This window comes from Protopterus annectens, chromosome 1.part2 (assembly GCF_019279795.1).
Source record: "Protopterus annectens isolate FY-2018-M chromosome 1.part2, PAN1.0, whole genome shotgun sequence".
Lineage (NCBI taxonomy): Eukaryota > Metazoa > Chordata > Ceratodontiformes > Protopteridae > Protopterus > Protopterus annectens.
In genome coordinates, this window is record NC_056727.1 from 1,228,090,684 (window position 1) to 1,228,105,682 (window position 14,999).

Sequence of the window (14,999 nt, forward strand, 5' to 3'; positions counted from 1 at the left end):
TTTCAGCTCATTTACTGTACCTAATTATCAATGTAACTCTGTTGGAGCTTTTCTCCCCGGGCCTCCGCTGAAAAAGGACATGTATCCAGTCAGACCATCCCGGTTAACAAATGTAAAATAAATAAAATAAATAAATAAATATTTTTTATCTTTTGATAGAACATTTAGCACTTGGCCTTGTGGGATAGCTGGAGGTAAGCCAATTTTGAGTATATCTTGAGGGATAGATGGAGAGGAGAGAGGGGTAAAAGTTAGAGCCAAATTTATCAGCCCGTAGGTACACTAAATCTTCAGCCTCAGTGTAAATTACCATCATTCATAATCAGCACAGTACATTGATGCATTGTGCTTTTGAGATTATGAACATAACTAAAACATGTCTTGTGATATCTCTGGTTTGGGTAGCAATTTTAGCTTCAAACTTGGCTTTGGTGAATTTGACAAAGTTTCAAGAGCTTTTAACCAGCTCTCTTTGTGCTGACAGACAAAACTTTGCATATGGTCCATGTGACCAGAGTTCAATAAGGGGCTTCGGTGCCTGGCTAAACTGGCAGCGAAGGAAGGAAGTGCCCATCTAGGAGTGAGGCAGAGTTGGCCATATATTGACACTATCCATTGGAGATGGGATGGTGATGCAAATGGGCAGCACTGAGGCCGGGCATCAGGATTACCAAGGCACCACTTGGTGGTAGCCCTCAGCAAGGGTGTGTGGAAACATGCACTAACAAGGTAAAGGTGTTGTGGGCCTCCATGGCGATGTAGTTTGCATATCCCCCTGCTAAGGGTCAGGGTTACAGCTATCATCAAAAATGCCCTCACTGCGGAGATGCCAATAAGGACAAAAAGCACCCTCATGGCTGCCGGAATGATGGTGGCTTCCAAACAGCTCCTGCCTCGACGCTGAACAATGTGAAAAGTACAGTTTTGTACCTACCATAAATGTAGATGTTCGAGGATTCCATTGCTGCAGTCCTTACTATTGGGTATAGTCCGCGTCCAGTCGGCCCGAATACCAGAGTATAAGGCTGACGTCGGTCAGGGCGCATTAGACTGACGTCAGTACGTCAGGGTACTAATGCGCATGACCGACGTCATATCCTCAGTCTTTTCTTGCCCCAGATGTCAGAAGACCCTAAAAAGACAAGTCCCAAAATACCTGCACCAAAAACATGTACAATATATACAAGAATATATACAAAAATATAAGCATGTAGACTCACCTACACAACCACCCCTAAACACAGAGGGGAAGGAGGGAGGGTAAATTGTACTGCAGCAATGGAATCCTCGAACATCTACATTTATGGTAGGTACAAAACTGTACTATGTTCTTCGTCTTCCATTGCTGCAGTCCTTACTATTGGGTAGAATCCCAAAGCAGAGGTAAGGGAGGCTGGCAAATCATAAAGATGTAGGAGCTGACAACATGCCTTGCAAAACAGCTGTGGCAAAACCAGCCCTAGACTTAGAGTAGATAGGAAGGTGATAATGCTTAGAGAAAGTATGCACTGAACTCCAAGTAGCTGCTTCCAAAATATCCTTAGTTGCCACCCCTTAGAAATGCTGTTGAAGTGGCAGTAGCCCTAGTGGAATGAGGCCTAATCCCAGCTGGAATCTCCTTGCCATGATGGGAATAACAAAATGCAATGCAAAAGCCAATCCACCTAGAAATAGTTTGTTTTGACACAGGCTTGCCCTGTGAACTCAAAACAAAAGAAACAAACAACTGCTGAGACTGCCTAAAATCCTTAGTCCTGCTTAAATAATAACGCAATTGCCTGTGTACATCTAAAGTGTGCAAAATCTTTTCCCCTTTATTTTGAGGGTCTGCATAAAAGTAGGCAAATGAATAGTTTGGTTTAAAGCCACACTAGAAACCACCTTAGGCATAAAGGAAGGATTAGTGCGTAATGATACCCTATCCTTATGGAAAATCAAAAGGGCTCTACTGCCATAAGGGCCTGCAACTCAGACACCCTTCTTGCAGAAGTAATAGCCAACAGAAAAGCAGTCTTCCATGACAAGTATTTCAATTCAGCAGTAGCTGCAGGCTCAAAAGGTTGTAGAGTAAGTTTTTCCAACACAAAATTGAGATCCCAAGCAGGAGTAGGAGCTCTCATTGGGGTCTTATATTCTTTGCCCCTCTAAGAAACTGCTTGAACAAAGGATGCGAAAACAAAGGTGGGTCACAATCATAGTGAGCTGAAATTGCTGCAGCATGAATCTTAATGGAAGAGAAGGACAAACCTTTGTCCAATAACTCAGTAAGATATTGAAGAGCCACACTCAAATTAGGCTCAGAAATCTCCAAATTCTTTGCTGTACTCCAAAATAAAAATCTCTTCCATTTTTCTGCGTACACTCTCCTTGTACTAGGTCTTCTAGCTTCCATAATCACATTTAAAACTTGTTGAGGAAGTTGAGACCTGCTGTGTTTCAACACAGAATATGCCAGGCTGTTAGATGAAGAGAATGAAGCTTGACATTGAGCAGATGACCGTCCTTCTGAGATAACAGATGAGGAATCAGAGGTAAAGGCCATGGAGGCTTCTTTACCAGACTCCGTAGTAGTGGGTACCAGTGTTGCCGAGGCCAATCTGGAGCTATCAAAATCATCCTTGGCCTGTCTTGTCTGACCTTTAATAGTACCTTTGGAAGAAGAGGCAGAGGTGGAAAGGCATACACATGAAGGTTTTCCAACTGAAAGACAGAGCATCCACTTTCCAAGCTGTGTGATGAAACCCCTTTGTGCAATACTTTGGCAGCTGGTGGTTTAGTGGAGAAGCGAACAGATCTATGTCTGGAGTTCCCCATGACACTGTCAATTTCTGAAATACATGAAGATCCAGTTTCCACTCGTGGGGATCCATGATTTGTCTGCTTAACACATCTGCTAAGGAGTTCTGTGCTCCTGGCAGAAACCTTGCCTGAAGAGTTAGTTGCAAGCCTAGCGCAGTCTCCCATAAAATCATTGCTTGCCTGCATAGAGGATAAGAATGTGTTCCTCTTGCTTGTTGATGTACCACATGACAGTTGTGTTGTCTGTTAGAATCAACACCTGCCCTGGAAGAAGTAACTCCTTGAAAGCCATTAATGCAAACTGGACTGCTAACATCTCCTTCATGTTGATATGTAGATGCTGTAGTCTGGCAGGCCACTTGTCTTGTATCCACTTTCCATTTAGATGAGCTCCCCAAGCAATGTCCGAGGCATCTGTCGTTAAAATCTGACTTGCCTCTGGCGGGTCACAGAGAGTCCCTTGTTTAGGTGACATTCCTGAGCCCACCACAAGAATTCTTTTTGAAGGCAAGGTATTATTTGAATGACAGTGTCCAAATCCTAGCAGTGCTGTGTCCATACATTTTTGAGATACCATTGTAGCTTCCTCATATGCAGTTTGGCATTGGGAAGCACCAGAATACAAGATGCCATGAACCCTAATGCTTGAAGGACTGTCCTTGCAGTCAGCACGGACTGATGAGATAGTTGATGGAAGTAAAGTGACAGACTCTTTTGTTTGTCCGGGGTTAAAAAGGCCATCTGGACTGCTGTATTCAGTCTCACACCCAGAAAGCACATGTCTTGAGAGGGTACTAGACTGGACTTTATTTCGTTCACAGAATACCCTAGGCATCTTAGCACTGCTATAACATATTCCAGATGCTGTAGAAGGTCTTCCTTTTCTTGAGCCAGAATCAGGCAGTCGTCCAAGTAAGGATAGATTTGAATTCCTTGACGCCTGAAGTAAGCTATCACTGGAGCCAGAACCTTTGTGAATACTCTGGGCGCAGTAGATAAGCCAAAGGGCAATGCAGAGAACTGATAATGAGAATTTCCAGCTCGAAACCGCAGATACTTCCTGCAACTTAGCCTTATAGGCACATGAAGGTAAGCTTCCTTGAGATCTAAAGTTACCATCCAGTGATCTTTGCCCAGCAGAGGTAAAAGCTGTTGTAACGTCAACATCTTGAACTTGGGAATGTCCAGAAAAGTGTTGAGGAGAGATAAATCCAAAATTGGTCTCCACGTGTTCCCCTTCTTTGGTACTAGGAACAGGCGAGAATAAAATCCTAGGCCCCTTTCTGATACAGGGACTGGCTGAATGGCCCCATCTGAAGTAACTGAGAAACTTGCTTGTGAGCCTCCTTTCTTTGTGGAGGAGGAACGTCTGGCATGCCTTTGAAAGGGGCATTGTATGGAAATAAAATCTGTAACCGTGGTGAATGATATCCAACACCCATTTGTCTTGAGTAATTAAATCCCAATTTTCTTTGAAAAGAGACAGTCTTCCTCCCAAAGGAGCTGCCAGGCGAGAATCTACTGGCAGCTGAAAAGACAGGTCATTGGGTCTGTTTACGAAAGGACTGACCCTGCCCTCACCAGAAGTCTGAGCAGGTGAACTCCTGTTCTAGGCCTAAAGAACCTTGAGCCCTGCCCCTACCACGTCTAGACCTACCCCTAGACTGGGAATCATAAGCAGGATATGTCCACCCCTTAGCAGGCCAATTTCTACTAAACTTCGGTGGCTGCACCTGCAAAAAATCTTTAACAGTTTGCATAGACTTAGCTTTGTCCTCCATTTTCTTTAAAACTGCTTCCACAGGCGATCCAAACAACACATCAGACTGTAAAGGAGCATCCAAAATCCTTGTCTTAACATGCTCAGCTAAATTCTGATCCTTCAACCAGGCATGCCTGCGAAGAACAGAACTAGTAGCAGCCACCCTCGAGGAGGCCTGTACAGCATCAAAACCACATTGCAAAGAATGCTTACCCACTTGCACAGACACATGAACCAAGTCCAGCAACTCTTTACACTCAATACCTTCGGGCAAAGCATCCACCTTAGATTTTAATTGTGAAAGGAGATAATTCTGATATTTTAGCATGTGAAATTGACAATTCAACGCTCTCATGGCTAGAGTGGAAGAAGTATACACTTTCTTTCCCCACCTATCCAAGGCCCTTGCCTCTTTATCAGTGGGAACAGGATTTTTAACCACAGAAGCCTTAACACCTTTAGGCCCTTGAGAAATAGTTTCTGGGTCCGCCCTAGGACTCTTAAACAAATACTTATGAGCCTCGGGCACCCTATAATACCTATCAGGCTTAACAGGAGCAGGAGGCAAAGAGTCAGGATTCAGGGAAGCCTCTGCAAAAACATCTTCCACCACATTCAACACAGGAGGAATAGCTAAGGGCCTATGCTGGGGCAAAAACAAGAATTCCCTAAGCCTTTTCCTGGAATCAGAGTAATCCTGGCCTTCCCATTTAAAGTGCTCCCTCATGGAATGCAGAGTCTCTGAAAATGAGAAATCCTCAGGAGGAGAAGCTGTAGGAGTGGAATCATCCACATCAGAATCAGAATAAGTAGGATACTCCTGCAAGTCTTCCATGAAGACTCTGAAGCCTCTGAACACTGTTCAAAACTATCAAACTCGGTTCCACCCTAGGCCTCTTATCAGGCGGGGCATAGAACCTCTAATCATAGTAATCAAATCTTCTGCCATTTTAAGCATATGTTTCTTAGGTACAGAACCCGAAATGTTAGGAGAAGCCCCCACTGAAGCTGAACTAGGCCTACCTCTCAAAGAAGTTTTGGCAACAGAAGGAGAGGCTCTAACTACCTTGGGAAGAGAGGGAAGAACAGTTACCTGAGAAGCCCACTCAGCCTGGCCTACCTCCTGAGAAGGCACATCCTGTAACAGTAAAGTTTCTGCCTGAGACTCCATGGAAACTCCTGGCAAAACCTCTGGCTCCACTGAGCCTTCTAAAGAACCGGCGTCCGGGACTGCCGGTTCATCAACCCTAAACTTCACTGTTTTGTCCTTGCGCTTCTTGGGCCAGGCGGGCGTCGGAGCATCCGGCGGCATTTTATAATTACAGCGCTTCCCAAACACTAACCTGGCACAGTCTAACCTCCTCTTAATAGTGCGTTTGTTAAACCTAGCACAAGAGCGGCAACCAACAACGTCGTGCTCAGGCCCTAAACAAGGTATACACAAGGTATGGTAATCCCTATGAGGTATCTGTTTCCCACAAGAAATACAGTTATTCACTTTTTCTGACATCCGGTAAAATACTGAGGCAAGAAAAACCAAAATGTTCCCCAACGGGTACTTAGCCAACTCTGTTTCGGTCTGAAACTCCGGTTTCGGAAATATTTCAGAACGCCAACCTGCACTCGCAAAACTGCTTCTGCATCGGACCATGCGGCAAAAAAGACTGAGGATATGACGTCGGTCATGCGCATTAGTACCCTGACGTACTGACGTCAGTCTAATGCGCCCTGACCGTCAGCCTTATACTCTGGTATTCGGGCCGACTGGACGCGGACTATACCCAATAGTAAGGACTGCAGCAATGGAAGACGAAGAACATCTCAGGGAAGGCTCAACTATCAGCAGGCACAGAGGCAAAAGGCATATAACAATATTTCAGGCACACTCAGCTACTAAACCAAACCCAGTATCTGAAACCAAAATTCCACAAAAGCAAACAATTTTTCTGTGCAACAATCACAGCTCTATTCAATATACCATTTACCATGACTACCTCTACAAATTTACACAATTCAGATAACAGTTACCCTTAAATAAAAACAAAGCAGTTCCAGTCTGGTTTAATGGCAACTCCAGTTCACAATGCAGCAGCATTTCTCCCACAGGATTCTAAATATGCAGGGAACTCAGAACTTTACATATCTCCATCACGCTATCCACTCTGAAAATTTTTGCTCAGGATACATCATCTCTCCTTGCACTTCACAATACAAGAAAGACTTGCAGATTTATCATCATGGCCCATCTCATTTAATTAGGCATAATTGCTTTCTCTTACTTGAAAATGACACCACAAATACAACTATGATAGTGCACATTTTTTTTAATGCCTTTATTGAATTATAACTCAAGTCATAGGCAAACATACATTTATAAAAAAGAAAAAAAAACATATCAACATGTTTCCAGTTATAGTTATACAAAAGAATGCATGTGATGTACAACCTTATAAATTTAATGTGTTAACAGTACAGTCTATAGGACCACAGCTGTGACTTGCCAGCCTATAGTTCTCCATTTGATTTTTCCAGGTCTCCACTGGCATACAACATGACTGTCAGAAAGTGGCCAAGTCATGCAAGTGCTCTCTGTTTAGTTCTGATATGGAAATGTGAGCAATGTAATTTTATACGGATAAATTAATAAACATATAAAAGCTCACAAGAGTCAAACAACATGGCCTCCTACTTTACTTCTGCTAAGGCACATGCCAAGTTGAAACACAAATGTGACCGTCTCCAAAAACAGATGCATTTCCAGTGAGACCTCAAAAGGTAGAATTCATCAAGATGACTACAGCCAAACATATTTCCAGCTCTTGTTAAAAAGACTCAGGCAGGAATGATCTTCTCAAGACATAAAGCAGCCCCACTGCATATCTACCACTGGCAAGAAGCCTAATACTGAAGATTCACATACTAGAATTTATTGAAGCAGAATTACCATTTGCCAATACTGCATAACTATCCAAATTGATGAACAATTAATTTTAACTATGGAGTCCTATGGGTGCTCATATTCTGCTGGTTTGCATAGATTCCACATTCCCAGACTTTTCTTTAGGGCAGAATCTGCAACACAAAGAAAATAATACTGGCCCTCTACCTCATCAAAGCTGCATACATAACATTCACATGCAGGCTATTGCCATAACATGGACTAATCGCCATCCTACCAAAAGCTGCATACATAACATTTACATGCAGGCTATTGCCATATCATGGACTAATCTCCATCCTACCAAAACAGAAACTGTTGTGGATTTTTCAATTATTACATTTGTGTGGGACTTAATCAGCAGTGATTAGACAGTCCCTCAAAGTCAATGCCAGGCTTCATACCCCTGGGGATTGGTAGTCTCAATTTTTTCTGCAAATACTACCGAGGAATGCTTCTAGTCCCAATTAAATCATTAACAATATACACTACATATTAGCTAATCTGAATGTGTGGAAATTTAGATTAATGCAGCCACTGGACAACTGACCTACTACCCACTTGGTATTTCCATTCTGCATCATAGACAAAGAGACATGAACATCAGTGGTGCCAGTGACTGAACCCACTCCAGCAAGCTGTTCTTTCACTGGTTCATTGCTGCAGTATGTCTGAATAAGAGAAAATACATCAGCATGGTCATCAGTTCAGTCTGAATGGAGAGAGGGCAAATCAGCAAGTAAAAGAGAGTAGTACTGCTGGAACTGAATTCATCCTCTAGTCTTGGTCAGTACCTTCACAAGGTGGACCCTGTTTTTCACAAAATCTCACCAAGACGACACTGATATATAAACTGTATTTTAATTTCACAATGCAAAACATAAGATCACAAAGAGGGAATGGAGAAAGTACAGTTGTGTACACTTACCATAAATGTAGATGTTAGAGTGTATTCACTGTTGCAGTCACTACATTTGGGTAATATGCTGGCAGGTTGCACTCAGTCGGCCCAATTAACAAAGACTTGGGTCCTGCAAAGGTTGCTGTCTCTTCTTTCATGACGTCAGGGGTATAAAACATGCAGCCGACGGCATTACATCAGTTTTTCTTACCCCAAATGTCAGGTGCCCCCCAAATGGGGAGCCAAATATTTAAATAATTAAAAACACAAAAATATACCTCCAAACAAAAGCAAATACACCTAAAAGGCTTTTAAGTATATAGTAAAGGAAAGAAGTAGTATAGTAAGAGAAAAAACAGGTGGTTGGAGGGAGGGTAACCAGGACTGCAACAGTGAATACACTCTAACATCTACATTTATGGTAAGTGTACACAACTGTACTAAGTTCTTCATGTTTCACTGATGCATTCATTACATTTGGGTAGATTCCCAAAGCTATGGTTGGGAGGATGGATTTATACAGCATTAGGAGCAGCTATAAGGCCCTGCAGGGCAGCAGAGGCAAAGCCAGCTCTGGACTTAGAGAAGACAGACGAATGGTAATGTTTGGTGAACGTATGAACTGAGCTCCAGGTAGCAGCTTCTAGAATGTCTCTGGTAGGAACACCTCTGAGAAAGACTGTAGAAGTAGATGCAGCCCTGGTGGAGTGAGATCTGATCCCCTGGGGGATAGTTTTACCATGGGGCACATAGCAGAAATGAATACAATAGCTTATCCATTTGGAAATAGTCTGCTTTGAAATAACCTTTCCCTCTGCCCCTGCAGCAAATGCCACTAGTAGTTGTTCAGATTTTCTTTGAGATTTTGTCCAGTTTAAATAAAATCCAAGTTGTCTGTGTACATCCAATGAATGCAGAATCTGTTCCCCCTTGTTCTGTGGATTGGGAAAGAAAGTTGGCAAATGAATGGTCTGATTAAGAGCCACACTGGATACCACCTTAAGCATGAAGGATGGATTGGTCCTGAGAGACACCCTGTCTCCTGTTTGACTTTTAGTAGAACTTTGGAGAGCAGAGGCAGAGGGGGAAAGGCATAGACCGATACAACATCCACTTTCCAGGCTGCTTTGTGATGAGTTCTTGTGCAGAATTTGTCCAACTGATAGTTTTGGGGTGAGGCAAAAAGATCTATGTATGGACTCCCCCATTTGCGTGCCAACATGTTGAAAATCCGTGGTTCCAATTTCCATTCGTGTGGGTTCATGAGATTTCTGCTTAGTTCGTCTGCCAGAGTATTCAGCTTTCCTGGCAGGAATTAAGCTTGTAGTTGAATTTGATAGGTCAAGGCTGTGCTCCACAATGCCATGGCTAGTCTGCAAAGGGGGTAGGAGTGTGTACCCCCCTGCTTATGTACCACATCACTGTGGTGTTGTCGGTCTTTATCATTAACTGTCCTGGATGAAGGTAGTCCTTGAAGGCGGTCAGTGCATTCTGTACAGCTAGCATCTCTTTTTGATTGATATGAAGGTACATTTGATTTGGGCTCCATTTGCCCTGAATGCACTTCCCTGCCAGATGAGCCCCCCAGGCATAGTCTGATGCATCTGTAGTTATGGTTTGGGCGGCAGGGGGTGGAGTGAATGGCAGTCCCTTGTTTTGGTGGCAGGCCTCTGCCCACCATAGGAACTCTAGTTGCAGGCAAGGTATGACAGGAATCATTGTTTCCATGCTGTGACAATGTAGACTCCATAAACTCCACTGTGACAATGTAGACTCCATAAACTCCACTGAAGTTTGCTCATATGCAGTCTTGCATATGGAACAAATGCAGGAGGCCATGAACCCCAAGGCTTGCAGAATTTGTCTTGCGGATAGCAGGGTTTTGTGGCCACCTGTTTGAAGTAAGTCACCACATGAATTTGCTTTTCTGGCATAAGGTAAGCCATCTGGGCAGTTGTATTCATTCAGGAATGTAATTTTTTGAGAGGGCACCAGTTGTGATTTCTTTTCATTTATGGTGTACCCTAGCCAAGATAGAACTTTTTTTTATATATATATATACAAACACCAGATGTTTTTGAAGAATGTCTCTGTTTTCTGCCTGAATTGGACAATTGTCCAGGTATGGATATATTTGAATATTTCTTTGCCTGCAAAATGCAATTACTGGAGCCAGGCACTTTGTGAAAACCCTGGGCGCAGTAGATAAGCCAAAGGAAGTGCAGAGAACTGGTAATGCAAATAGCCTGCTTTGAAGTGGAGGCATCTTCTGCAAGATTCCCAGATTGGGATATGCAGGTAAGCCTCTTTTAAATCTAGAGTTACCAACCAGGCATCTTTGCCTAGCATAGGAAGCAACTGTTGAAGAGTCAGCATCTTGAATTTTGAAATGTCCATAAATGAGTTTAGAGTAGATAAGTCCAGAATTGGACGCCAAGATTTGTCTTTTCTGGGGACCAGGAAAAGTCTTTAATAGAAACCTTGTCCCTTTTCCTCTTCTGGGACTGGTTGAATAGCTCCCATGTTCATGAGAGAGAGTACTTGTTTCTGGGCCTCTGCCCACTATTTTGGGGGCAGGTCTGGCCATCCGTTTGGGATTGGCAACGTTTGGGATTGGCAACGTGTGGAAATGAAACCTGTATCCCTGGAATATTATATTTAAAACCCATTTGTTCTGGGTTATAAGTTGCCAGTTTCTTGCATGAAGTGCCAGATTTCCCCCCAAAGGGGCGGCAGAAAGGTAAGTGCGTGGTAAGTGTAGAGGGAAGTCATTAAGACTGCTTACCATAGGGAGGTGCCTTATTGATTCCAGATTTGGAGGAGGAGGCACCCTATTGTTTTGATCTAGAAGTCCCTTGTAACTGAAACCTGGAGCCTTTGAAATGTCTGGGTTTGGCTCGAGTGGCTCATGAAGGAACTGGAAAGGACCAGTACTTAGTAGACTAATGCCTACTAAATCTTGAAGGTTGCACTTGTAAGAAATCTTTCACATTTTGCATAGATTTAGCTTTATCTTCCATCTTTTTTAAAACTTCAGCCTTATTACCAAAGAGACGGTCCTGCTGTAAAGGAGATTCCAACAATTTTGCTTTAACATGATCAGGCAGAGTTTGCTCTTTGAGCCAAGCATGCCTTCTTAGCACAGAGCCAGTTACAACAGCCCTGCAAGAGGCCTCCAAAGAATCAAAACCACATTGCAAAGTATGTTTACCAACCTGTTCAGCTGAATGCAATAAATCCTGTAAATCCTTATTTTCCACACAGTCAGAAATTAACATAATTTTCTGGTTAAGCAGTCCCATGATACACTGCTGGTATTTAAGCATATGAAATTGACAGTTTAAAGCCCTGATTGCCAAGGTTACAGAAGTGTAAACCTTCTTACCCAATCTATCCAGCGCCCTGGAATCTCTATCAGAAGGGGTAGGATTTTTAGCAGTAGAGGCCTTAATGCCTTTGGGACCCTGAGAAATGGTTTCAGGATCTGCAATAGGATTTTTGAAAAGGAATTTGTGGGAGTCAGTAACCCTGTAGTATCTGTCTGGCTTACAAGGAGCCGGTGGCAGAGAATCAGGAGCCATACTAGATTCTGAAAAAACATCATCAACAAAACTAAGACAGGAGGTACAGCCAAAGTCCTATATTGAGGAAGAAGAAGAAAATCCCCAAGTCTCTTTTTAGATTCAGAGAAGTCCTGACTTTCCCAGTGGAAATGTTCCCGCAAGGCATGTAAAGTTTCCCCAAAAGAAAATTCCTCAGGGGGAGAAGCAGAAGGAATGGAATATTCTGCATCAGAGTTCTCATAAGTAGGTATAGACAAATCCTGTTCATTAGAAGAGTCAGAAGAAAAAGAATCCTGTTCAGAAGATTCATAATCAATGGTTTTGCCTAGGCCTCTTTGAAGGGGGTGTTGGCTACCCCGATCAGAGTAATTAAATCTTCAGCCATTTTGATCATTTGTTTTTTAGGCATAGGGGCCTGCACATGTGGCCCAGGCGTCAGTTTTTTAGACATAGATTTAGATTTTAGACTTAGTTTTGAAGATGGCGTCAGTCTAATATACAGATCTGTAGGCCTGAAAACACCCTCAGAAGCCAGTGCCTGCACAGCAGCTACGGACCCATCTAAGGTACAGACATCCATGGGTTCCATAATTGAAGCAGCTCGCAGCATACCGTACTCCGAATGGGTCTCAGTAGAGGCCTGCGAATCAGAAGTAGTGGGTATCAGGGGTTGCGAAAGCACCACACTGAGTACCGGCGAACTGCCGACTGGCTTAGGAAAAGCGTCGTCAGTTTTGGACCTCAACGACCTCTTTTTCTTTGCGTTTTTTTAGGTATTCCGGTAGTCCGATTGCGAACAGATGACATTTCTGGATAATTAAAGCATGAGCCAAAATATTTAGAAGCAAAAATATACCGACGTTTAATATTGCGTTGATTAAATTTAGCACAAAACTGACAGCAAGGTACATTGTGGTCAGGGCCTACGCAAGGAATACAGTACAAATGAAAATCCTTATGAGGTATTTTCTTCCCACAAGTAATGCAATTATTAACTTTTACTGACATCGGTAAGGAGCAAGAAAAAGTTTCCCCAATGGGGTACTTAGCTTTTTAGTTGATGACTTCACTTCTGAAACTCGAAAATGAAAATTTCAGGAGTCGACCGACCGGCACTTGCGAACTGCTTCTGCTTCGGGCACCGCGAGGCAAGAAAGACTGATGTAATGGTGTCGGCTGCATGTTTTATACCCCTGACGTCATGGAAGAAGGGACAGCAACCGACACAGGACCCAAGACTTTGTTAATCAGGCCGACTGAGGGCAACCTGCCAGCAGATTACCCAACTGTAATGACTGCAACAGTGAAACACGAAGAACATCAAAAGATTAGTAAAGTAGAAGTTAAAAAAAAAAAAGTAGAAGCTGAAGTTACAGAACACTTGCAAAGTGAAGGATTTAGTGTAGAAAGTCTAACCGCAAGTTATATCACAGTATGATGGAACAATGAGTCCCCCAAGTAAGGATAAAAACAGGAGGAGCAGGAAACATCTGAAGAAATATGGGCATGGGAAAGAAAGAGATTTAATATGCTGCAATACTTATGCAAAGGAAAACTAATCAATACAAAAAGAACTGTACCGAAGATATTTGGAGAGAAATACATGCAAAGGCATCCAAATATGGAAAATGTTACAATACAAAAAAATAAAAAAACAAAAGAGGAAAGGTAGAAAAGAGGATTAATCATGGAGAAGTTAAATAACTAGAAACAGATTATGGATTACCTGCGAAGTGTAGGATATAGTGTAGAAAATCTGCACTTTGATAACATCACAGCAGGATAGAGCAATGGCTCCCAAATTAAGGAGAAACCAATGGAGCGGGAAACATGATCGGTTGTCATATGAAGATACTTTGGAGCCTTCCATAGGAAAACAGTACAAAAGTTCAGTTGGAGTTGCACATCAAGGGAAGGAACAGGAAACTGTGGCAACTCTCACAGTCAATGTTGTGGATTGATAGGCCAGTGAGTTCCCATATGAAAGAGCAACAGATGACACAGGATGAAACTGATGAGTATGTGGCACAGGAAGATGCTCTGGAACTTTCTGTAGAATGCCCGCAGGAAATGGAGAACAAAGAATGTGCCCTCAGTTTAGAAGAAGATAATCTAATACAAAAGTTGCTTGATTTAATAGAGATGGCCAGACATATTAAGATCAATGAAAGAAAGACTCCAGAAAGTCAACAAAACCTCAAAACTTGAAGTTTGATAAAAAAAAATAAACACAGCAATTAGGACTGTTCATACATGTCAATATGACACACTACTGTGCAGTTAAAATTAAGAAAAGAAAGTCTTGCCACAAAAACACAGGGCAGTTAGGGAAAGGAAGTGGAGAAATCAAATGCCATCATGGAAGTATCGAATAGAGAAAACTGTAAAGCAATTAAAACATGAGGTGTCACTGTTTTGAAGACTATAGAAGAGGGAACAGATCAACAAAAATACCCAGAAAGATAGACATGATAAAAGCAATGCACAGCATCAGAACAGATCAGGATCTATTGTGCACTATTGCAAATAATAAAACTAAAAATAACAGCACAGGTAGAAAAACTTAGATATGTAGATAAATAAAGGAACAGTACAAAATATGCAATTGATTGATAACCCAAAAAGTTTTATAAAAAATTGAGAAACAAGGCAAAAGGAGTTGAACCACCACAAAAAAAAAAAAAAAAAAAAAAAAAGATACATTTTAGAGAAATATCTATGAATACCCTGTGGAATGTAACAAAGATGCTAAATGGAAAAAGAATGTTGTTGTTTAAGAAGTTCAAATGTACAGGATATGAAATGGGATGACGTAACAGCCAGAGAGATTGAAACAAAGTTAAAAAAAAAAAAAAAAAAAAAAAAAAGAAAGCTCCTAATAGAAATGCCCCAGGCCCAGATGCAGTACCCAACTTCAGGCTAAAAGTATTAACATCTTTACTTGAAGAGATGGCCATGAGTAAGAACATTTTGTATCTGCGCCCCTAACACCAACCTGGTTAACAACAGGAAAAACAATACTCCTAAAAACTAAGC